The sequence below is a fragment of the Agelaius phoeniceus genome, chromosome 8, assembly GCF_051311805.1.
Source record: "Agelaius phoeniceus isolate bAgePho1 chromosome 8, bAgePho1.hap1, whole genome shotgun sequence".
NCBI lineage: Eukaryota > Metazoa > Chordata > Aves > Passeriformes > Icteridae > Agelaius > Agelaius phoeniceus.
Window position 1 is genome coordinate 21,999,276 of NC_135272.1, and position 25,248 is coordinate 22,024,523.

The window sequence follows — 25,248 nt, forward strand, 5'->3', positions numbered from 1 at the left end:
AAAATAAGTATAGTGTTTAAACATGTTGCGAGACATCTTTGTGTATAAGGTAAGTTACAGCATACAGAATACTGCAAATGTATTGTAACATAATTTTCATTGTGTGGGCAATGTCTTGAGCACATTTTAATTATATAGCTTTTATTCCTGTATTTGAAGATTTTAATGAGTTAAACATTACAGTAATTGTCAAAATAAGAGCAGTTGCAACAAGTCAGACCCTTGTTATTTGGGTGTATTTTTACTTAGATATACCTTCACAGAATAGTTATGTGATGTATAAAAGTTGGTGCTCTTAAAGGCAGTCAGAATAATGATAAAGAATGAACAGAAGTCGCTGTATGAAACCAACATACACAAAATATTTGAAATTAGTCATTTTGCAGAGCACAAATGATACCATTCTAATGCATCATTATGACAGTATTCAGATGGTACCTCTTCTGAAAGAAAGGGTGTCTTGCATTAGCTCTTTATGTCACTTTGTCTGCATGTTATGTAGATGAGCAAAAGAGTCATATCATGTCAATTGTTTTACTGCCAGAATCTTTAATTATATCTCTAAAATGAGATCTTTGAATGCCTGGGTTTTTTCCAAGCTCCTTTGCTTAACAAGGAAATAGAAAAGAAGGTACTAATCAGGGTAAAATTCTCTTCCTGCAGAGGGCTAATAACACACTGCATTTTTGGAAGACTTCCATGAGAATTAACTGAGGCACATACAGTGCTTTCAGTGATTAATTCAGCTTGACTGAAAACAATCAGATAGAAAAAGGACAGGTGTTTATTGGCTGTTTATTGGCTGTTCAGTTGAGATAAACCTGGCTTAGCCATGCTTCTGTATTTGTTCTTGAAGTCTGTGTGACATTAAATGGTATCAGTTTAAGCCTTCACTTTCTCTCAGTGTTGTAATTCCTGGTCTGCATGTGCCCTGATGGGGGTTTCAGATGGAATGGGCTGGGGTAAGGAGTGCACCTCTGTAAGCAGAAGGTCTGTCTGTCTCTAGGCAGTGCTTATCACTGTTGCTCTTCCCTCTGGTTGTGAAGAGACTGGAAAGGATGTGCTACTGTCGACTTGCAGTCCTGCCTTAACAGGAGCTCCAGTCCAGACTGTTTATACCAGTCAGGAAGAGTTGGTTCCCAGTTTGCTTTAGTGTGCTACCTACCACACTGAAACACTACACTGTGGGGAATGTGCTTTGAGTGGTCCGAGTCTGTCCTCTTGTGCCTCTTAAATGGATTATTTCCCTGTGCCAGGACTTGAGGGGCACATCTAATTGGTGGTGTGTGAAAATGTTAACGTGTTTTGCAGAAATGCAGTAGATGGTACTGGGTGGATAAAGAAGAAGGACACATAAATAAGGTATATGTCCTTTCAAATATAATAAAATTGCCCAGATATAATAATAAGTAATTTCTTCCTGTATTTAAAATATATACTGCATGGAACTAGCATGTCTTTTTGACTGGGGCTACATGACAGTTTCTATATTTTAGATAGCTGAGCATAGGGAATAAGGCAAAACATTTTATTTTGAAAACTGTAAGGATATTTTGTTGATATAAAGGAAACAATGTTTCTTTTGTAACTGTGAAACTTCCTATTAAAGGATGCATATAGCTTTCAAAATAAAAAGATGTTTGTAACTGTAAATGGCTATGATATATTTGCTGTTCCCCCACCACTTAGAGACAAAACCTATTTATGAGGCTTTATTAAGTGCAAATAATTCCCATGCTTCTGCAGAATATAGTCTGATTTGCATATAAATGACATCTCATGATTTCTGCTCAGAAAACTATATTGAAAAATACATAGTTCTGCACTGGAAACCTGATATTCACACATCTTAAGGTCAGCTTGCATAACTTGTTTTAAGCTGCTGCATGTTGATACCTGATCATACTTCTGGCTAGATTCAGGCTTTATCCTTTGAAATTATGGATTTCTTATTTTGATCTAATTCCAAAACATTTATCTCATCAGTTTAAGCATTTAAAAGTACTCAGAATATTCATCAGTGCAAGTGGAAAACTCCTAACTTGGCACTTTTCCTTATCTCCAGTACTGTGAATTTGTGATATGAGAGAATTCCTGCTGTTTGAGTGAGACAGAAAAAGGCTGCTAACTTGCTAACTAGTCACTTTAATAAATGGTAGGATGTAATGAAAGTAGACACAGAAATATTACTCTTTTTTATGCTTTAATTTGTATAGTACAATAAGTAATACAGTGAACCTTGCCATTGAACTCTGTATATTTTCACAGATTCTTATATCCTGCTTTGCCAATACCTTTGATGGTGTTTCTTTAAACAGCCAAGCCACTCATTCGGGACAAGTGTCCACTTACTGACAGGCTCCTGCTGCTTCTTAGATCCATCCTAAAATAAAAGAAAGATGTTGGAGAGACAGGCATTAAAAGGTTTGGAAGAGACCTGCCATGCCTTGGTTTTCAAATTCCTGCCTGGCAAAGGTCTTAGTGAGCTGATTGCTATTGCTGGAAGCAATAGGTTCTCTGCTTAGAGAGATTGATTTGCCACAGTAAATAGTCGTTAGTTTTGAATGCCTCATGGAGAGCTTGACACTGTCTAGTAAAGAAAAAATGAAAGTAGTGCTATCTAGAAACTTGGATGTGCAAATCAGAACCTCCTTTTTAGCAATTTCTTTCAGTTTATAAAGGCCATTAAATTATCTGAATGAAAATGAGGCAGTACGATTTATTCCTATTTTTCCTGGTGTGGAGTAATATTTTAGCTGTTTTATTCCAGACTTGTTAGGTTCCTGTGTGTAGGAAATACACTTCTTTTATCCCACAACTCTATCCTTGTGTCTTATGTGTTATGCCTGGAGAAGGTTTTTCTGTCTAGTTGGGAATTTCCTCTCAAAGAATAGTCACCCAGCAGCTGTATCATTTATCATTTTCAGTATCTTCTCAATTATAAAGATTTCAGGCTCTGAGGTCAATTTGGTTTCTAAAAATTGTACTAACAGATGTAAAAGGTGCATTGACCAAAGCATCAGCACATTATCAAATAATGTTATTTCTTAAGTATGGCAGCAAAAGTGATAAAGAAAGTGTCGGCCATGAAATAGATATGCTTATCTTGTGATACATCCCAGAGATGCATTTCAGACACTGGAGGCTTGCTTAGTGAGGAAAATAACTTGTGTTAGGAAGATAAGAGGTACAAGTGGATGGATCTCCCTCCCTGTCTCCTGGGTGTGATTGTCTCAGACAACCGTATTAGCAGAAGCTTAGATACATTCTTAGCTCCTGGAATGGATTTGCTGAAGTGACAGTGCATACTGAGGATGATGGCAAAAAGATGGGCAGTGTATTCTGGAAGAAAATAAAGTTGGCAGCTTGCAATGGTGGAACACAGCTCCAGATAAGCATGTGGTTCAATAGAAATTAGTCTCTGTCCATAGACTTTATAGCAGCCGATCAGACCTACTCTTTCAGTTCAAGCAGTTAATAATATCTCAGCACTGTAGCTTAAGGGATACAATTTTCAAAATTATTGTAGTGTGGGACCGATAAATTTCAGCACAAAGAAGGCACTATTCCATATAATTTATTTTAGATTTCCATCTAGGGTATGTTCTGACACTCCACATGAAAGTCAAATTGTCCATGTAAAATGGTTTTCGGGTGATAAGTTGACCCCTGGGGTTTTAGTAAAATAATAGGTTCAGAATTCCATCTGACTCTCCAATCTATAAAAGCTAGTTATCAGCTGTTTGAAGGATTTGATAAGAAAGGGAAAAAAAGAGAGAGCTTTTGTATAGTGACATTTTTCTCATTAATGGGGACAATGTAAGAATCATAAACTCCTTCTGGATTTGGCAGTAAATACTCTGCTGATGTGTTCCAGGAGGTAGTTGTTCTGTGTGAGGAGTGTTTGTGTCTAATCCTCCACATGCATATGGAACAAGGAATATTTCTAATAGACATGTATGGCCTGTCAAAAGAAGGACGTTTACCGTGCCATCATCTGGCCATCATTTCTAAATGCATTCCACCACCAGAGCCTACTTTGGCAGAAGTTTTGCTGCAGAATGACTGTCTCACACTGCCTAGAGACACGGTAGAATATTTAAATGTAGTGCAAAACAAATGGTAACCTGAAAAGAAATAAGGTGTTATTTTAAGTTCTTGTCTGAATACTTCTATAGGACCTGCTGTGATTTTTTTTCTAGTTTTGTTATTTAATTGTATTTTCTTGAGAATACTTAAAAGTAGTTCCTGCTGTAACTTGTGACTTTACTGTCAGTTTAAGCAGATCCAAAGTTGGGTAGAGGCTTCGTTGCATTTTGTTCTAGTAGATGGGTGTATCTGCATGTTCATGCAGCATTAGTGACTGGGAAAAGGTCACAGTAAGATAGGACCAGTCATTGTGACAGTTAGAAGCAGCTTGCTTAATAAAATGCTAAAAGCATGTTTATGCTTAGTGCATTTGAGTGCCTCTTTGAATTTTGAGAAAAAAAATACCTCCTGCTTTTAAAAAGCAACTGTGCTCAAGAAAATATGACTTTCTAGAGTCTTTGTATGTAAAAAGGATTGTCTCAAAGCAAAACCCAAGTCCCTCCACAGCTGGTTGTGATGTTCCTGTACTTCCCCTTCCTGTGTGGGTGGTGAACATTGAGCTCACTGCAGAAGTACTATTATACTCTGTTACTGCAACTTTTGCAGGTGTGAGGAAAGTTATACAGAGAGCACCCGTGTGCATCCTGTGTTCTGGAAGGGGCAGACATCTCCTCTAAGAGGAACTGAGCAGTGCTCAGAGGTGAAGATACCTGATGCTCCCAGGTTGGGTAGAGAAGGGAAATCTGACATCTTGTCGGCAGTATTATGGAGGATCTGGGATTTTGGTTGTGGGACAGAGCAAGCTTTAGAAGTGACAGGAGAAAGGTGAGTTTCTTAGAGCAGGTGTCTGTGGCACCTCTGTGAACCATTTCAGATTGAAAGGACTGGAGAGAAAGATTTGCCCTGCAGTGACACAATGGAAACATTAATTTTCAAGCTTTTTTATTAATTCTAGCTCTCCAACAGTTCAGACTTGTTGTGATTTAAAGAACAATTCTATCTTCCCATTCCAGTAACATTTGCATTTATAAATCTGGATTCTGTGTGTGCTTATCAAACAGAAAAATATCTACCTAAACACAATTGCTAGTTTGGGTCCTTGTGGACAGGATGAAAAAGAGCTAGCTGCTCTTAACACCTTACTTCTTCCTGGTTTTGTTTGGTTTAGCTTTATAGAGATAACTGGGTGTTAGTCCTGCAAGTGGGTAAGTTATAACAGATGTGGGACAGGCTGGCTCCCTCCCTTGAATGAACTCCTGCTTGTTCAGGTGTACATGAGCAGTACTGAGATCTACTGGAGTGTGCTCAAAAGCAAAGCATCTGTTGCATTCTTAAAGTGCTTTTCTTCTGGAAGAGCAGATCTGAGAACCAGAATTTATGAATAACTCTGACTTCTGCTATTGACTGGATTTAATCTGCATTAACACTTTCCAGAGTAGCTATATGTATTCCTCTGGGTTGTTTCTCACTCTGAGGCTGTTTTGAAAATATGTCACCAAATTTCAAGCTTTCAGATGTTAGTGCTGAAACATTTACCTCTCTACTGAGGTAATTATAATTTGTATTTGTGGCCCTAGTTGATTGTAGTCCTCACCTTTTGCTTACTTAAGCCCTGTTAGAAATTGCTTCCTTTCCTGGAGTAGGATGATGGAAGTGAAGTACTTTATCTGCATTCTTCCATACCCCTAATATTTGGGAAATGCTGGACTGATATAGTGTCAGGTGCTGTAGCTATGTAAGTGTTTACTGAAAAATCTGTGAGTGCAGCCATAGGTAGAGTTGGTGTCAGACATGTAAACATCATGATCCAGCCCTGGAAGGAGAGTCCCAGAGCTCTGCATCAGGGAGGACACACAGAGCAGCCACATGTCCAGGATCAGCTCCCTCCAGGACAGGGACAACAATCTGTTACCCCAACAGAATAAGTTTACTAAAGAAGCATTGGATAGATGTGGTTCTATAAAAAAGTCTCTCCCATAACTTTTAATGCAGGAGTGGGGTATCTGTTCTAAGACTGAATTTAGGACATAGCATGACTAAAAAGCAAAACAGGAGAAAAAATAGTGGACAAAGTATTGCCTCCTTCAGAGGCACAGTTTTAGGAACCACCTGTTTCTTACATGAAGCACTGAGGCTTTGCGGGTAATGCTGAGTTTGGAACAAGCATCGCCTTCATGCCTGTATTTTGCCTTTTCTCCCCTGTAGGCAAACTTTATGCAGATGCCATTTTGTCTACTGCTATACAAGGTTGTGCTGACTGGCCAGATACTTTTGGAAGTATGACTGGAATGTGCTCGTGAAGATGTGGAAACCTAATCAGTAATGAAAATAGTCACTGAGTGTAAATCTGTGTTCTGTCAGAAAAGCTTGTTGACGCTGTGGAGCTCCACTCTTGCCCTGTGCCACTCAGCTGTTGTACCAGGCCAGTTGTTCTGTAAGGTTGTTTTGTGAATTATCTTTTGAGAAGCCTGTCGCTTATCCCTTGGCAGTGCTGTTATTACCAGAAGAAAGTGCATGTGTACGAAGAGCAAAGTAGACTCAAATGTTACCTTCCACGGTTTTATTTCACTCATCCTTGATTGGAAAGTAGCCTTTGTTTCATGTATGTGGCAAGTGAACTACATAACATTAATGAAACAGAGGTCCTAAATCCTGCTTAGAATTGTCATTGGCAGCTATTAGTTTATTTTCAAGAGTATTTTTATTTGGAGCTTAGTCATAATTTACCTAAGTATGTAGTAGTAGTTCTGCTTGTTAGCTATAGAGGTGGTTGGAAGGGCTTGGGATGCTCCAAGATTTCATCCCAGCTTCATAGCATTCCTCATTGTCTTGAAACTGTGCTAGGCTTTGTATTTGTAGTGAAAGAACTAAAAATAGAGCACCACTAAATTGACATTTCCACTCCTTGTGTGGATGGAATGGGAAATGAGGAGCTCTTTGTCACCAAGTGCAATGGGTAATTCCAAGTACTGGCTACCATGTGTAAACAGCTGTGTCTTTCCTGCAGACCCTGACAAGAGATTTCAGACCATATTTCTTTAAAAAGGTCATTGAGAAATACAACCCCCAGGACGCACCGCACACTTAAGTGTTTTAATGTCTTTCACAGAGGGCTGACATCGGAGATTTCCCCTCCCTTACTGCGCTCACAATCGCCGGCCTGAGGCGCATTGAGGAATCGCCTGTCCGCCGTGCAGGAACCGTGCGTGGACGAGCCCTCGTTCACTGCGCACCCGCGGCAGCTCCGCGCCCCCGGCGCAGTGCGGGGGGACAGTGCAGGGTCGAGCGCGGGGGCGTTGGCTCCGCGCCCGCTCCCTGCAGCCCGCGGGCCGTGCGGGACAGAAGCCACCGCCTCGCTGGCCCTGCAGGACGGAGGCCGCCTCGCTGGCCGTGCGTGGGGGCGGCCCGGGACGGCCGGGATTGCCGCCCTCGGGGCGCCGCCCTCCGGGTGCTTTAGCCGATGGCACTCGAGTGTCACCGTGCGCCTCCCCTCGGTGCTGGCACCAGGCTCAGGGCGAGACCGAGGTATGGCACGGCTTGTGCTGCAGGCACCCCATGGTGTGTTCCACCGTGCTTGTCCTGAGAGCTCTCGCGTCTCGGCACTGCCGGGTAGGTGACACACAGAGCCGCGGGCAGGGACGGCGGGAGGGACCCGGCCGCCACCGCCGCCCACCCGCGCCCCGCAGGGACTTGGTGGCAGGGCTCGCAGCTGGCCTTGCTCGGGCAGGTGTTTCCGGACTTAAAGGGAGCCCTTAATACTGTACACCCCTGCAAAATGCAAGCTAAAAGAAAGGGCGCCGACTGTACCGTAGAGTAAGAGTTGTAATTTTAAACGGGGAGAGGCCTACGTAAGATGGCCAGTTCTGTGGGCTTGCAGTGTATTTTGACCATGTTGGTTAAATGGTTAACAAGGGACTGATGTGCTGCAGAGGGAAGGTGACGTATCATCCTTTCGGGATATTTCCAAACGAGGGAGTCGTGTGACCCACTTCAGCACCGCAGTTTCCTCCTGACTCTTACTTTGTCACTCTCGGGTGACAACTGGGCCAGCCAGAGCGGACGGCCGAGCCGGGGCACCATTTCCAGCCACTGCTGCGTGGAGCGCCTCGGTGTGCTGTTCCTCTGCACCGAGCCCATGCGCGTCTGCCCGCCTCAGCCAGCCCCTCACCCTTCCTGTGGGAAGGAATAGGAAGAAAAGAGCCTTTTCCTTAATGCAGAAATAGGTTTTGGGATAGTTTTTGTCTCAGAATTTATTTTCTCCTGAAAAGGAAAGTGCGTGCCCAAAGCAGCTGTAGCGCTGACCTCTCTTCCCTGTGTGCGAGGTCCCTGTTGCATGTCGGTAGGGGAAGGGAGAGGTGGCAAGACCTGGCTTGGCTCTGCGGCCTTGCGGGCTTTGGCTCTGCGGCCATGCGGGCTTTGGCTCTGCGGCCATGCGGGCTTTGGCTCTGCGGCCATGCGGGCTTTGGCTCTGCGGCCATGCGGGCTTTGGCTCTGCGGCCATGCGGGCTTTGGCTCTGCGGCCTTGCGGGCTTTGGCTCTGCGGCCATGCGGGCTTTGGCTCTGCGGCCATGCGGGCTTTGGCTCTGCGGCCATGCGGGCTTTGGCTCTGCGGCCTTGCGGGCTTTGGCTCTGCGGCCATGCGGGCTTTGGCTCTGCAGACGGGACCCAGGAGGCCGGCGGCGGCTCTGGGGCTGGGGAAGGCCTGGGTGTGCCTGCGGTCGGAGTGGGGCCGCACACAGATCCTTCCCTACAGAAAAGTTTTGTCAGCACATGGACTGGTATCTGGCTTCACATTCCTTCTCAGAGTTCTCGAGACTTTCAAAAGGGAGGTCTCCCTTGTGGATTTATGTCAGTGATTTTGGGTTTTAAACTATTCATGCATGAAAAATGACTTAGGAGCTGTATACTCCCATGTATGAATAATGACTACATGGGAGCACAGATTACAGCAGTTTTGCACTGAGACTGCTGCAGTTTACATGCTCTCTTTGGGAACATTATGAAACGTTTTTAAATGCTGGTTCATGTTAATGCATTGATTTCAGTCAGTCTCTTTTTGTCCCTTTTGGATTTGTTCAACTTAACAGCTAGCTTGTTTCATGTTTGCTCTAAAATATGCTTAGCAAATTAGGCAAATAAAAAAATGCATGCAAAAATATGGTGCTATGCACATGTATCAGGTTTTTTATTTATTAATAGACTTCAATTTTCATATGATAGTCTGGGTTTTTTTTTTTAACTTTAGCTCAATGGATAGTTTATGCCAATTACACGTAGTTTAACAGCTTTGAAATCTGTTTTTGCTTTTCTAATGCATGAAGACATTGATTCTGTTTCAGGTTTTAATTAAACTCTACACTGACTTTAAATTCTATTGTCCTTTTCATTTAAATAGGATTTTTGTTAGATCTTTAACAAGACCTCAGTGGGGTAATAAATCTAAGCAATTGTCCTTATTAGGAGTAGATTATCCTCAAGAGATGGAAAGTCACAGAAGTAACTAAAACCATTTGCAGAGACTGAACTAAAGCTTTTTCTTCCTAAACATTAAACAGACTTGAAAATTACTTGCTTGGGCACTCAAATTAAATTAAATGATATTTTGTTTATTTTTCACATTTTCAGTGTAGGCTATTTGCATTTACTTAAAATTCACATTTCATTGAGTAGGATTCACTCCTGAATAAGGATCCTTACTTTCTGTATACATGCTGTAATTGAAACTCAATATATCCTGCCATTTCTTTTGTTATTAACCCTTGCAGTGCTTCTAATGTATAGGACCGGCTGACACAGTGAGTGTGTATTCTTAGCTCATAGTTTTTGCCATAGAGATGAGTCTTGGCTGAAGAATTGGTCTTGTGTTTGTCCCACACCCCAGCCAAGGAAAACTGTGGAGTATTCAGGAGTGTGGAGCTTGTGCAAAGATTTCACATGCTGGATTAAAACCACAGGTTCTTGGTGAAAACTTGTCACACACCCAGCAGTTCTGTCTAGGTTTGACCTTATTGTGTTTACATACTGCTAGGAGGTGAAAGGGGATATAACTCTAATGGTTCTCTTTTTTTCAGCTGTTGGCTTCATTCGATGGTATTCTCTGTTCTGAGGTGCTCCAGGTTTGCTTTGTTCCTGGCTTTAGTCATCGGTTGACTTCTGATGGGACAAGGCCTCCTTTATACACAGTCAGATCCTGAATCTCTCCCCAGTGTTTAATTCCCAACTTCATTATACACATTGTGGTGCAGTTTCTTTAAGCATTCTGTTGTGTGGAAGCTCCGTTTTGGGGGACACTCGTTTCTAGGACTTAGTTCTAAACCAGCGGGCAAAGGCAGGGATGTCGTTCCGGGACATTCTCCCAGTGAGCCCTGCCGAGACAGCGGCTTTTCCCCGCTGGCCGCAGTCGCTGCACTGGCCAAGCCACTGCCGTCCGCGGGGGCCACGGCTGCAGGAAGTGGGGCAGAGGGGACACGGCTGAGCGGCCGCGGCCGCAGGAAGCGGGGCTGAAGGGACCGGCCTCAGGGACGCGGCCGCAGGAAGCGGGGCTGAAGGGACCGGCCTCAGGGACGCGGCCGCAGGAAGCGGGGCTGAAGGGACCGGCCTCAGGGACGCGGCCGCAGGAAGCGGGGCTGCGGGGACACGGCCGCACGTGACGCGCCCACGTCCGCCTCCGCCGGGAAGGAGCCCGCAGCTCTGCACGGCTGATGAGGACCAGCCCCTCTTGGTTGTTGCAGCTCTACCGGCTCTCAGCCAGCAGGTATTTAATTTCTGGAGCCCTCCTGTCCGTAGGCTCCTCTGCCCCTGTCCTGCAGGCCGGCGTCTCTGCACAGCAGGTCCTGTCAGCCTCCAGGCTGCTGCTCCCCGCATGGCATCTGCTGTGTTTCTCTACTAAGAAACTTCACCTCAAACCTTCTCGTCTTCTAAGTGATACTCTAGTGATACTTTGGGGCAGAACGAATTATGTTAAAGGAACACAGCTCATAAATATTAATTTCTAATTAGACTCTATTTGCTGCATATTCTAGGCAGCATTACAGGTTTTGAGCCTTCATCTGCCGCTTTCCATATCACTCAAATAGGAGAGATTTTGGCATGGTAAATCACAGAGGAAGGTGGAAAATCTGATGCAAAGTGAGATAATGTAGTTCTTCATTATTATGGCTCTTGTGTGCTCTGATAGAAAACTTTAAAACATGAAAGGTGCTGACAGCAGGTAAGTCACCTAGTTCCTGCTCTGCTTTAGGTATAAAGCATGGGGAAAGTGGAGGAAAGGAATGCACACTCTGGTTTTTAGGCTCAGATTGCAACTCACCCTTCCCTCTAAAGCAGTGCACTGGAGGAAGTGTAGCAAACCTACAACTTGTTTAATATAACTCGTGCACAAGATTATGAGTTCTAAGAGTGCTCAGCCTTTGGGACAGAGTCTGGGGAATTCAGATGTTCTTCATCCTATCTTGCATAGCAATTAGATCTGATTTAGGCAATGCTATACCTCGGACAAATTCCACAGGGCATAGTTTTGCTCTTATCAGGATGTGGGATTTTCCCTCTGTTTTCCCCAGCAGCAGGGCCAGGAGTTTGTGGCTCTGCAGGGTAAGATTGAGAGGGCCTAGCTCTGTCCCTTACTATGAGATTTGTCTTATCTCCCCCTCCACCCCTGTTTCTGGGGATGTATGCTGTAGTCAGAGGCAAGTGCTGTGACTCTGCCTGCAGTATGAAAGTGATGTGAACATAAGAAATGCAAGGCTAGCTAAATGGACTTCCATTGCTTGCTGATGTGCAGTGAAAAGAATCCTGTCTTGCCTTGCACTCTGCAGCAATGTGTGTTGCTTTCCAGTGCCAAGTACATACCACAGCATCAGATGTGGGGAGCTGCTGTTTGCACGTGTGCCATGCGGTGAGCTAGCAGCATTCCCCCTGTTCCAGCAGCCTCCCTGGAGGGCAGCAGGCTGCTTAAAAGGTCAGCGGGGTACCTGTGCATCACGGGCGTGAAAAGCTGCCCTCTTTAGGCCCTGAGGCAACAACTTGCTTTCACTTTGTGAAGCCGAGCAGAAAAGCTGGGGTCCAACAGTGGCAGGTATCCCTGAGCACAAGACAAGGCAGCATGAACATATAAGAAATCCAGTTTGCTTCTCAATGTGAGTAGATGAGGTTTGGGTGGGAAAGTAATGGGAAGGCTAAATGTTTGCTGCTAACATTTACAAAAATGACAGCAAATCCCGTCTGTATTAATGTTTAGCTTTTGAGATGCAGCAGAATTTTACTTTGTTAAAGAAGGTTAAGGAAACCTAGAAGTAGCTCTTTAATCTTCAACTGGAAAATACAATTTTGAAATCCATTCTCTTAGGAGTGGAATAATCAGAGTGATAATGGATGTTAAACCTACTCTGAATGTTATTTAAAGGATTTCTCAGATGGAAACAAAAGTTGATAGGATGGTGTCAGGCTCAAATGAACATCACTTTTACTTACACAGTTGTCCACATGAAGGAGAGAGGTTGATCAGCATGTATTTTCTGGTTATGTGATTGTTTAGGAATTATCAAAAGTCATTATGTATTTCTTAAATACTTCCATTTGCTCTTTGTTCCAACAAAAGGCTGTTGGAACTGTATCCATGTGTTTTTACAAGCTCTATGCATGAGGACTTCACCACAAAGGGTTTCCAGTGTCCTGCATCGGCAGGAGTCTTCAGCATTGAGGAGAAAAAAATTGTTAGTCTTTCCCCTCGTACTGCTGACCTGTTCCTCTTGGCACATTTTTGATCTCCCTTGGTCAGTCTGTGCCTGATGCCATGTATACGTGTCTTGTTCCCCACACTGTAATGCTCTCCTATTTTTCCCAAATGTTGTTACATTTCCTTTGTCCTTCCTCTATTTTTCATTTGTCTTTCCCATTTGTAATGCATCAGCTGTCTCTGTTGTTTTTCACTTCTAATTTAATACCACCAGTGAATTTGTGTCTCTCTGCAGATCATTAAAAAGGGGCTATGTGGGATTACTTGTAGAAGAAAACACTGCATTCCCAGGACAGGTTACAAAGTGCTGTGTGTCAATACTCTGTTTTGGAACTCTTAGCTTTGTTTAGTTCTTTAGCAGATGAAAAGTGATCTCTGGATCTCTTGTTTGCCACTCTAGCATGAGAATACAAGGAACAAATTCAAGAGCTGCGGGACTTGAAAGGACCTGTGCAGCCCTAGGAAAAGGGCAGTTTCCTGTGTAAAGCAGAGCAAAAAATCAAATTAACAAAATCCCCGTCCAGCCACAAAACTAATCTGTCCTCAGCCCATGGGCACATTACAGGAGTCCTTTCCTCCTTGCTGCCCTCTGTACAGGCTGTTTCAGCCCACCATTGTGATCAGTGGCTGGGGAGCTGGCGGGAATGGATGTGTGCCTGAAATACCAAGTACTAAAGGGCCACACCCGTGCTGAGAGAGGAGTTCTGCTCCCCTGGGAAGCCAGGAGTCATGTGATTGCTTTAATCCAGCACAAATCTCTGTGGCTGATGCAGCCAAAAGGAGCATTTGTTTTCTGTGGTGGGTGGCAGAGTTGGATGAGGGAACAAATCCGACTGTGGGCTGCGTTGCCTCATGAGGCCAACCTGAATGCTGGTATTGACTCAAAGGAGGGAGTTTTGGAGGCAGGAAGCGAAGATGAGCAATGTCACCACATGGTCAGTGGAGAGAGAGGCTCTTGGAGCCTGAGTCTCTCCCGGTGCCTGGTTTTAGGATGTGGATGGCACTGCTGTGCCTGTGAGGTCTGTACGTGTACGTCAGCCGATGCCCAGGGTCAGTCCCTGCCCAGGTGTTACAGCAGCGTTGGACTGACTATCCCTTCATTTTGCTTGTGCTCCCTGCTGGAGTGTTTCACTAGGAAAACTCACATTCTCAGCCCTGTGAGGGAGGACAAGATGGGCTCATAGTGGAGCTCTGACTGGGTTAAAGGATGGCCTCGGGCAGCAGCAGGGTTTCTGAAGGCCCCTGTAGTCTGCATCTCCTGGCACAGACTCCCTGCTGTCCTTGGACCTCCTGCAGTGCAGGAGCCTGCCAGCATTGCCCGGGTGGTAGTTTTAACTCTTTGTTACCTAAAATGCAGACGGTTTCAAAGTAAATAAACCACTAGCCCATACAGTCACATCTCTCATGTTGCCCCTGCCACCAGTGTTAATAATGTGCATAATTTCCCAAGCACAGACTGGGAGTTGGGGAGTGTGAGGTGTGCCTTAAGGGGATGGTAGCAGCAGCGAGTGTTTGAAGCTGGATAATACCCACTGGTTTGCATGAACTTGCTGTCAGGGAACTGTTTAGATAGTGCTTAGCATTGCTCAGTGGCAAGACTGTAAACTGAAGTAAATAGCTTGGTCCTGATTACATTTTCTAGAGGGGATGATTCAGAAGAAAATTGAGTTAAAAATTAGCTGTGAAATGAGCTTAAAGTTTTTTTACCAAGCACGCAGGACTTTGAAACATCTGACATTAACAAAAAAACCTATTTGAAGCAATAGTAAACTGCCATCTGCTGGTAGAAAAGTAATGCACATAATGAACATGCAGACTTAGGAAGTGATAATTCTTTTGTGTTTGACATGCTGCAGTCAAATATGTACATGACATGGAAGCTGCATATATTTATTTAACGGGTGGTTTTCATCTCTATTTGCATTTTCATATAGAATATGCTAAACAGATGCCTATAATATAACTAACTTTAACGACAAGCACAGAAAACAAGACAATAAGAATAAAGAATGAGGACTAATAAAAGCAGATGAGCGATCAGGATGATGACAGGCTCCAAATGTGTCCTATTTACATTGCTAATAATGAATCACAAGCACTTCCTTCTATTGTTTCCCCCTGTCTTAGACCCTCCTCTATGACCAGAATTGTAGCACTGAGAAACATTTCCTGGCATCTTCATTGTGATTTGTGTGTGTGTGTATGTGGTTCCTTACACAAGCGTGTAAAAAGGAGCTGGGTCTTTAATTGTTCCTGATTTAAGTAGGTCATCTTCTCCAATACACAAATCTCCTGTCTTCTGGTAAGCCAGGTCAGCTGTTGAAAGGATATGGAAAATACTTACTACACAAATATGACCAGAGAAGATGATTTCACAAAGGACCACTCCCAAATTATATGGCATTACAGAGCCAGTTTCCATAAATCACCAGCATGATGAGTACACTGCAGGGGAGAGACTATCAGATTTCATGTTTGTATAGTGTGTACCAAGTGGGTGTGCTGAGCATGACTGTGTCCCTAAGGTGCTGCCGCACTATAAATAGCGGTGTTAACGTGAATTACCTCCAGTGCAAACATCAGGCCACTTGCCCTTTTCATATGCATGCAGTTTTGTTTTATGATCAGGATTATTCCAAACACAGCCTATTGTTTTAGCAAACTGATCTTCTCATAGGAAATATTTTAAATGGGCAAAGAAAAAATAGGTCAGTTCTTCCTTTGAAATCAGTGAGAAGTGTGTATTTGTAATATTTCCCAGGCTTGTTTCCTTGGAACAGGTTTGGCAGGTATGAGAGGAAGTTAAAGATTTATTTTTGGTGCTATGTACCAGATGTCATACCTGCTCTTCTGAGACAGTTGCTTTTATCTCCAGCAGTACCTGCTCTAGTAGCAATGAAAAAGTGACTTGAATCACATTTAAAGCATGTAGTGTGCACTGTTCTTGTGCCACTAAAGGAAGGGGAAGGCTTGTTTGGGAGACTCCAGGCAGAGTCCTTATGTGTCATTATAAAGCAAACATGTTTGCATCCCTCTCAGCAGTGTTGAAGATGTGGTGAATTAATATACCCAATTCCAGGGCTTGTGACCCCAGCAGACACTGAAGGGCTACAAAGATGTCCAGTTTGAAGTGCTGTTATATTTATGAGATCTCCACATTTATGGCTTATTTTGTAGCATCCAGGTGGTTCTTTCTAAAGGACTATTTCTGGGGAATTTCTGCGTGCTGTGCACACTCCACTCACATTGGCCTTAATCAAATGCTGTTCAGCGTCTCGCCTGGAAAGAGCCCTGCTTGGTGGCAGAGTGACATTAATACTGTAGGGCCAAATCCTCAGCTCAGGTAAACACCACAGCTTTTTCTGACTTGTAATCTGTGGAGGATTTAGCCTTGGTGCATGGTCACAGAGGCAGACACCCTGCTCTGGGTCCTTTTTACTGGAATGCTCCAATAGCAACACAGCGTGATCAGATGGGAACAGCCAGGGGAACAGTGATGCCCATGGATACCTGCTAGCAGGTGGGAGCTGAGGTACACAGTTACCATCAAAGACACCACTGTCCTCTGCTTTGCTCTGGAGTCTCCCTGCCAACAGGACTCTGCCTTCCAGCTGAAGAGTGACTGATGGTTGAAACAGCAAGCCCAGTTTATTTCAGGTATGCCGGTGACCCACATGACCCATAGGAAGGATAAGGTAAAGGCAATCAAAGCAGCATGTTCCTGTCGCCTCTAAGGGCTGTAAAAATGGAAACATGGGAAACAAGCTCATAGATAGATGAAATGAGGATGAGGGTTCACTGTTACCTGCTATAGGCTAAATCAGGAGTTGAGTGAGACTGACACTTCAGCCAGCAAGAGAAAGGAGGAATGATGAAAACTGTGAAAAGATAAAGCTGGTGTTTCCTTCATGTTATGCTAGAATCACACTGTTCAAAAAGGCTCCCGAACCACAGAGAGCTGGGGCAGGCAAGGGTGAAGAGGTGGGTTGTGGTGATGGAAGGGTATTGTCATTACATAAATTGGAGGATTTCAAGTCTGTTTAACTGTTTGGTGCCATATCCTGTTAGTCTTTTCTGAGCTTACTTTGCAGTGGAATGGGGGAAGCTGTGCTGATTGCACAACTGGTTGTTTGTTTCTTTTCTCTGTGTTTCCAGCAAATTAAGCACTGTGTCCTGCCTGGGCTATGTTCAAAGTTTGGCAAAGGGCTTTTGAAGGGTTTGCCCAGCACTTAATCCTGCTTCCTTTTACTATGGCTTCTGTACTAAAATGCAGTGATCAGACTGAGTAACATTAAAGGTACTGGTGATTTACCAAGGAGCAGGAAAACCCTTAGTTGGGGGGCAGTTTCTAGCAAAGTGTAGTTCTCAAGATGAATTGAGGTCCTTGTCTTTACAAGGATTACTGCATGGTGGATGCAGAAATGATAACCTAGCAGTTAGTGCTGTTCAGAAAGCAATAAAACACTCACTTCAAAAATCAAGAAGCATGAAATAGGTACTATTTTACTGGGGCAAGAAGGGGGGAACACTAGGAGAATCATGAAATGGCTGCATGTTGTTAATTTCTGTGGATATAGTGACATTAGGAGACCTCTGGTATATATTTGAAACAAGCAATGAAATAAGGCTCATGTGCTATATGCTTGTCAAAGCCAGGCAGGGGGATCAGCTAATTTGCTTATCAGTCAGGCAGTGTACGTGGAGATGCTCTGCTTTCACACTGTCTGCTGATTGGAATTGGGCCCATGAAGAAGCCAGGTGATTAATCTGCAGGGCTTTATTTTTTCTGAACTGTTAATGTCCTCTGTTTCAGAGCAACAGCCCATGGCTCATTAAGCAGGCAAGATTTGATTGCAAGTGTGAAGGGCAGCACACAAAGATTCTCCACACATCTCTTGTTTGAGCCTTAGAGGGTAGGAAAATGAAATATTGGAGAAGTTTGTCCTGTGCTGGGGCAGAACCAATGCTTCATGAAGAGCAGTGGTACTGTTAGAAATTTGAGTCAACCAGGATAAAATTTAAAGCCACAATGCTCTTGTAAGGTGGTAGCAGACACTTGGTACTAGCCCAGAAACACAAAGCTGCCGCTTCAGCTGACCTGCTGTGAGAATCATGCCCTTCTTAAATCTGTTGCTCCATTTCTTTGGGGATGCCACCTCGCTCTTGCTGTGTTCTTTCCACCCATACTGTTGTGTACTCTGGCATCTAATGCTGAGAAAGCAAATGGGGCTGCTGAGTCCAACTGCCTCAACAGAAATGCAACAGGGGAATTGAATACTCAGTCTCAAAGATTTTGCAATATTAGAAGAATCTTAAGGGGATTATTTTGAGATTATTAGCCACCATTTATAGTCTGTGTTGTACCTGTTTGTAAAATTAATTTCATCAGCTGAAATATTTGAAAACATGTTGACTTAGGAAAAGTACTTTTCTGACAGCATGGTGTTATGTGAGCATTCATTTATTAACCCTAGTAACTTCCTTGAGAAATAGGGAAGTATTTCAACATTGTTTTTACAGACTGGGATACGTAAGGCTCAGATGTATAGATTTAGATCTGTATGTTCTAGTGTCTGCTAACTAGCATTTGGCCCTGCTTAATTCCACTCAAGTCTTTCCTCACCTGAACTCCTGGTCATGGAGCAGCTGTGTTCTCTACAGCTCCTGGCACCTCTCTGGTTGCAGCCTGTGAGCAAGTCTGTGCTGGAGGAACATTAGCAGTGAGGATGGGTTATTGTGGGAAAGGAAGAAAAGTGAATTACTGTCTTGCTTCAGGCTCTAAGAATGATGTACCAAGCTCCCATTTTGAACATGGGAACCAGGGAAGGAGAATGGCTGCACAGGAGGGAGCAGACTGAGGCTCTGTGCTTCCATTCCCAGACATCCAGGTCAGACAAGAGAAGACAATGAACCAACATTGGGAATACAGACAAAATCGTGGACCCTGTAATAATTTACTGGCTCCAGGAACAGGAGAGTGTTGTAAACTGTAATTATGACAGACGACAAGGTCATTGGAAACAGGAGTACCCAGGATACTGGGTACAAAAACAAGGATACTGGGAACAAAACAAGTCTCCCAAAAAGATTTCTCAGTCCTATGGTGCAATATTTCCATGCTCAATGGGCTGCTCTAAATTTAACTGTTATTAGATATTTACCAATGATCTGGACTTAAACTGCGCTGTGGAATGCAGTGACAATGGGGAAGGATTGAGAATACTTGTTAGAAGCGGCAGCAAGAAAGTTTCAAGGGTCTCTGGCTTTGCTTTCTTCTGAACCTCTTTTGGTTTTGGTTTGGGTTTTTTTCCCCCTTTATTTTTCTCATCTTTTTTGTTATAAAGTTCTACTATAAACAATTAGAGGAAATTTAGCAATAATATTGTCTGTGGATGCTAGGAAGGTAAGAATACATCCTACATCACTGTTTTCCTTTGTTTGTCTTTTTTATCTTGTTTATCTTTGATCAGCTGCAGATGAAATAACCAGCTAACTGATTTCCCATACAGGGCTGCCACTCTTGCTGATGAAACTGTGCTGACATGGGAGTATGCTCTGTAGCAGTCTAGCAGTATCCATTTCTTATTCCAATACACTGACAGGTCATTCAGGGAGACAAAAAACGCTATTCTAAAGTGGAAAAGTAACTGCAATTTCAATTTTGTTTTGATTTGAAATTTTCCAGCTACCTATCAAGACCAAATCCTTGAACTATTTACTTAGAGTAACTGAAATACCCCTATTTGAAATAGTGGATATGCAAGATTTAGCCATTAAAGAGTTGGGGTAAAATTAAAATCCCCTTCAATAATAACTAAAGTCGGAGAAAATCTTTCAAGAAAATTAAACACTTGATCAAAAAGAGAGAAGGGTTATTGTTGAGAGCATAAAGATTAACAGGAGAGTTGTCTCAGAGAATAACCATCAATGATAAGTAGCAGGCAGTTAATAATATCCCCTCAGGGATCTTCTTTTACTCATGTAGGTTTTTTGGACAAATACAATATTACATTTTTTATAGTTAAGGTGTGAGGGAGCTTCATGTCATTCTAGAGCAGCAATAAAGCTTCAGTGGAATAAGGACAGCTGGAATGGTAGGGAAGGGGTGAACCAGAAGTTGATACAGCAGGAAATCAGTGACAGTTTTTCCACATAACTCTCCTTTTTAACCCACAAATTCTGAGATCTCTCTCCCTGACATTCCTTTTTTTTCATATCCACAGCATTGTATTAGTGCTGAGATTAGTGCTATTGGCCTTCTATATGGAAAAGAAGGAGAGACCAAGGAAATGAAGAGTGTGATTCCATAAGAGCTGTTTCAAAGCTTGATTGTGCAGATGGTGGAATTGGCAGAACTAAAGGCATGGTGATCTGTAGACAGGGGAAGGCACACGGGCTGGGAAGGGTGGGGGCAGAAGGGTCTGGAGAACCTCTGCAGCCAGCTCTGCAGCTGGAGAAACTGTAACATGAAACAACTCCCTTGATCTCTCATCTTTCTTCCCTTATTCTCTCCGCCTATGTAATTGCAATAATAAATCTTTTCTGTTCCTTAACCATCTTGTGGCCATTGCAAACATTTAAGAATTAATGCAGTTCTCACACATGATGCACATGTTCTTCATGTCCCCTTGTGTCCCTCCATTTATTCATTTATCATGTACACACAAAACTCCCATAAAATATTAATCTGAAATACAAATCTCTCTTTGCATCCTGGGAGCATTTGCATATAGTAATGTTAACGAGAGTATTAATTCTGCATGCACAGTCTGTGGACTGCACACAGGGCCAAATCTCTCTCGGCAACTGTGCTGAAGTCAGTGACAAATTAAGAAACATTATTTTCATATTAAAAATGCTGAGTGGAAGGTGACAGTTTCCTAGCACTGAAATGTTGTCCTTAAAAGTCAAACAAGAATATTTAAAGCCTTATTTTCAATTTTTCCTTTTAAGAATTCCTTTGTAAAAGGAGTTTTATACTGCTCCATGTTTCTACCCAATGCTTCCTAATAAATTGGTACAGTCTAGAAAGAAAAGGATTTAATTTTTTTAACAGTGCTGTAATTCATGGGTCCTGAACATTTATTTTGCTTTTCTTCCCTGTTGGGAACATGAGGAGTAGCTACACCTCTTCCAGTTTGGGAAGGACATGCAGTTGCAGATGGACCAAAAATAATTCAGTTAGGCTGGAGAGAGAATCATTTGCTCTGGGGTAACAAAGAGTGAAAACTGTCTGAGCAGGCATTTGATGAAATGGAAATAGCAGGAGGATCTCCTGCGGTGGAGTAAATCTTTGTACCTCACTCCTGGCTGTGGGCACAGGTGGGGGGTTGTCCTGCCTTTGACCGTGGTGAGAGCCCTAGGGCACCTTGGAGGCCCCCGGGAGCCATGGCAATGCCTCTGGAACAAGGACACATTTCTTGGCCTGGATTTTACTCTGGAAAGAGGGAGGGAACAAACTTGTCTGATCCTTCACTGTCCGAGGCAGGTTTAAGACAAAATAGTGCCAACAATGAAAGATGGGTAATGTTTTTCTCAGTGGTGGATTGTTAAAGGGTTGCATTTCCCTCAGTTAAACTCACATCACTGAAGGTGTACAAAAGATTTTTTAAGGGAAAGTCCCTGCAGCTGAAATTGGACCTTTCTTTCTGCAGGGACAGTCTCTGGTGAGAGGCAGTTGCCAAAGCAGATCAGATGCCTGCTGCCAGGAGCTGCACCCCTTGGGAGAAGGCTGGAGCTCTCAGCAGATCCCTGCCTGCTGTTTATGGATCTTGCAATTCTCTGTCGATGCTGCAGAAAATCAAAGCACTCTTGTTTCAGCAACAATGTATTTTGAGTTTGACTTTATTTCTATTCTGATACTCAAATTCTGATGTCTGCAGTTTGTGAAAACACTAAGTGCCTTACTGTCTTCAGGAAAAATGCCATTGATCCCTCAACTCTTTACTGTAAAGCATTCATTTGACTATACAGCTTTTAAAAGTATTATAAATGAATCATGTGAGCCAACCTCCACAGCTGGAGTTAAGCACTTCCATGTGCTTGCTGAATCAGGGACCAAGTTGTTAGGAAGATCTTTCTGGACTTACTGGAGATCCATAAGAAATTGTCTTGAGTTAACCAAGCCATGGTATTTCTCTTAATCTTTCACTTCCTTCTTATTCATGCTTAAATGAGACACATCTGTTTCCATTTTTCACATTGTTCTGTTATGTGAGTAACGATATCAAGCTTTCCCCCACACACACACACTGTGAAAGAATAAATTAGTGTTTTGTGAAGTTCTTTAAAACACTAAAGCAAAACATCTGTTTCAACTGCAGGTCATTAAGATAAAAACCCCTAGTCTGTGTACAGTGCAAAACTGCCAAAATTTTATCAGCTCAAACACATTTCTTTACCTGACTTTTACTATAACAAGTGAAGATGGTGAAAGGACAGTAAATCTTTGTCAGGGATGGAGCAGTTAAAAGTGTTCAGTGTAGTAATCCACAGCAGCACCTTGCAGTAATCTAGTGAATCTGATCTGGAGATGCCTGGACATTGCTGCAGTGTTACAGACTTCAAGCTGTCTCCTTGACCTCCACATCTTCCAGCCAGGCACAACACTGTGTAGGGTTGCCTTATCTCCTGTAGATGTTTGTATTACTGAACTTCAGCTATGAACCTTCCACCCACCCCCAATAATTTAATTGTTTCCAGGGCAGGTGGCCAGAGTAAAGCTGAGCTGGCAAATCTACTTTACAGGTGAACTGTGACACTCTTTCCATGCCAAAGCCCAGATGTAGATGTCTGTGTTCTTTTGTTGGTAATGATCTCCTTTATAAAGCATTTTGAGGTATAGAGATGAAAAGCCAGCAGCTACCTGAGAGCTTGACTATTAATAAATAATCAGTGTTAAACCCGAGTGCATTTCCTGCATTCTGTAGGAAATGCCAAACCTTGCAGACAGGTCCTGGCAGGCAGGTAATAACTTACTCCTACAAGAGGCAGTGTCCACCTGTGATTCCCTCTGTCTTTAATTAAAAGATCTAGCACCTTCCTTAGTGTAAAGGAGGTGTTGTGTATCATGAATGTGCTCCAAAACTGGATGTGGCTTTTTTGGCATCTTAAGATAAAGTACTTTTTTGTTCTTCCAATCTGCCAAAGCAATAGCCAATGAAGTCTTGAGCAATTCTGCTCCACTATGCTCACACCCTCCCTGGAGCAAGTGAATGGGATGTTTGGGGTCTTTAGCAGCCCTATGCACTTTTTAAAAGCAGCACTGTGGGTCCCCTTTCATTTAAACCCTCAGTTTCTGAGACAGGAGAGTGTATATATATTGCTGCACTGAATCTGTTCACCTGCAGCTCTCCCCCACCCCCAGCTTATGAGCATGATTTCCTTTTATGCACTGCTCTGTCACAGCTTGGCAAGTTTCCCAAGACAATCCATACCAGAAAGGAGAATATGGCTGCTGAGCAGCTTAGACAGGAGAAATGCCTTATGTAACAGATTCATTTAAATACTATGAAATGTTGGGACAGGCGAGACAACTGAAAGCAAAATGCAGCCCTTAATCTCTAGCATCACTTCTGCTTGCCCTCACCATCATCAGCCTCTGATAGTCACTGCCTGTCTCCATTCACATCTCCATCTTTTTCAAGAAACTGCCTGCGGCAGAATGTTCAAACAGCTTGGCAAGCACTTTTAGGAGAAGGGGTTTTATTTATTTTTTTTTCTCCTAATTCTTCATGAGCCTCATGAGCATTTCCCCACTAATATGCCTGTGGCATCATTAGGTGTTTAATGAGAGTGATGTTGCTTGAATATTATTGTTTTTATAGCTCATTTTGTTTTGACAAGTCTTCAGTTCTGTGACACTTTATAGTGTGCAGACTTCCCCTTCCTATATATTACAGATTTTGCAGAAATATTACCACAGAGGTGTTGTCATGAAAGCTGAAATTAAATTGTCAACATTCAGTATGTTTGAGTGCAATACGTGTTCAACACCACAGCAGTTTAATGACATCAATTAATTATTTTAGTGTATTCCTTTATAATACTGAAGCACCAGGAATACTCCAATTAATGGCCATGTCTTAGACAGCAGTTCAGTCCAATTCTGCACAAACAGTTCTGTTTGGAATCTTCTAGCAGTTCCCCAAAAGACCAGCTTGTACTCCAGTGGATAGTGGATCAGAGTCTTGTTCCTCACATCCAGAATCTGGATCATTATAGGTTGCGCTCAGATGAAAAGTTCCAGGATTGTACCTGCAGAAAACAAGGTTGCTGAAATTGGAAGTATTGAATAGACCCATATAATATCATTTTACCCCTTGCATTTTATCTACATGTTGATGGTACTGCATCCATTTCTTTACTGATTAAATTAAATGGATACAGGTTTTGTGTCAATGCAAGAAAAATGGCTGTATTTTTAACATACTAATAATTACCCATTAAGTTCTCACTGTTATGTTATCTTCCAAGTAATTTTACCTGGTTTAGGCTGCCAGCACATACTTTCTTACTGCCACAGTGGCAGAGCCTTTTAAACAACTAGCTGCTGTCAGGAATTTGACTTGCTGGCCTTTACTGAGATAAGGGAGTTACTGGGGAGAAGGACAGTGAAGGTACTCTTGCTGCTTCCTTGTGCAGTGTGTCCTGCCTGACAGGAAAGGGGAAGAAGCTGCATGTCTCTGCAGTGCCTGTTCTCCTCCCACCACTGCACAGTGTGGCTGCACAAATATTCTGCTCTCGGGATTCCTGCTGCAGGTCCCAGAGGTCTGTGCCTGTGTTCCCAGCACAGGCAGTGGAGCTGCACAGCTCCAGGAGTACATAATGTTAACAAAGCGCTAATTGTATACATAGCCACTGTTTCAAACATTCATATACTGGCTTCCAAGGACCATACTTTTATGTCTTTGTTTACATTTAATAGCAGTTACAGTGGTTAACTGGCTTTATTTTGGAAACTTTGATGTTTCTCTTGCCAGTACTGGCGCTGTGAGGATCAGAAACAAAGATGTGCCTTTTTACTCTGTCTTCTGATAGGTTTTGTCATTTGGCAACTGTTGTTCTGTTAGACTTTGCAGAATTCGGACAGGATTCTGATCTCCTATGAAGTGACACACACTTATTAGAATGCAGAAACAGGTTTGGGGCCTTTTTTCTGATTACACCATGCTGAGTGCCATGCATGAGGAATTAGAGGCTGTCTGTTATTATGTGGCCAAATAGCTGCAGGAACTTCCAGTGAGTGCTTTTAAATACTAGTAAAATAAAAATCAAAATAACATTCCCATGAAGCAGAATGTAAAGCACAGGCACTCTTGCAAGTCTCCCAGGCTCTGGAAAAGAATGATCAAATCTACACCAGGCTAGTCTTCTTATACTTAAAGTTCCATTGAAGTAAAACATAAAATAAGGAGAAATTTTGG

The 25,248-nt window shown here is 43.0% G+C and overlaps 1 protein-coding gene across 2 annotated transcripts in view; it reads left to right on the plus strand.

The window, feature by feature from the left end:
• Positions 1-7,579: 7,579 nt before the first annotated feature.
• The window catches only part of ZNF644 (zinc finger protein 644), a 75,207-nt gene continuing 57,538 nt past the window's right edge, over positions 7,580-25,248 (plus strand). Inside the window, exon 1 of one of the 2 annotated variants that reach the window (XM_077182267.1) lies at positions 7,580-7,698. The gene's annotated coding sequence lies outside the window, so the exon portion shown is untranslated. Of the gene's footprint in view, positions 7,699-10,719; positions 10,844-25,248 lie in introns of those variants that run through there. The other variant, XM_077182265.1, reaches the window with a different exon arrangement.